We start from the raw sequence: 773 nt of genomic DNA, 5'->3' as shown, positions 1-773 counted from the left end.
CAAGCCAATGGACGATCGAGAGAGAAAGAAGCATACAGAAAGGAAGAATGAATGCATGAAAAAGAAAAAGATACAGAATATTGCAATAAAGTTACATTTGAGAACAACGCTAGTGACGAACCTCAGGAGATATGAATCGTTTATCGTCTTTGGCCATGACCTTTAAACTTTATCAACGCCTAGATCAGTCGATGCCAATTAGACGAAATTTTCTCTCACCGTGAATAAATTCCGAAAACCAAGCTATCAGACGGCTCAAGTTTGCAAACTGATAAAGCAAGGACAGCAAACTGATCAAAGCTTTGGAAAGTGCGTCACTGCCTCGGAAGTTGAAGGACTTTGAATGATGTTAAGTTGGCGGAAACTCCAACCAAGCACCGTTTCGCGTTCCAGGAAACTGACCGCCTTGGAGAGGTACGCTGGCAAGTCCTCCGTGCCATTGGGAACCTTAAAGGAGGAGCCTTGGGTCGCGAGGGAACGAGAATAGCGACCGATTCGTGTAGCTGTCTGTATTTTCCCTGTATCTCTTTTTCCTCTCTCTCTTTTTTTTTCTTTTCATTTGGTATTGTCAAGTATGGCGATAATGCCTCTAAACAACAAAAAATCAACGAAAACAAACACAGCTATGATAATAACAAAATAAAACCAAGCGACGGATATATATATTTGTCAGTCGCTACAATATATTAATGGCACCATCATTACTCTCAAGGGAGGGCTTTATGAAACTAATTATCATCATCACCGACACTTTCGTCAACCTTGATCTCACA

This window comes from Penaeus monodon, chromosome 22, assembly GCF_015228065.2.
Source record: "Penaeus monodon isolate SGIC_2016 chromosome 22, NSTDA_Pmon_1, whole genome shotgun sequence".
In the NCBI taxonomy this organism is placed as follows: Eukaryota; Metazoa; Arthropoda; class Malacostraca; order Decapoda; family Penaeidae; genus Penaeus; species Penaeus monodon.
This window is presented reverse-complemented; position numbering follows the sequence as displayed.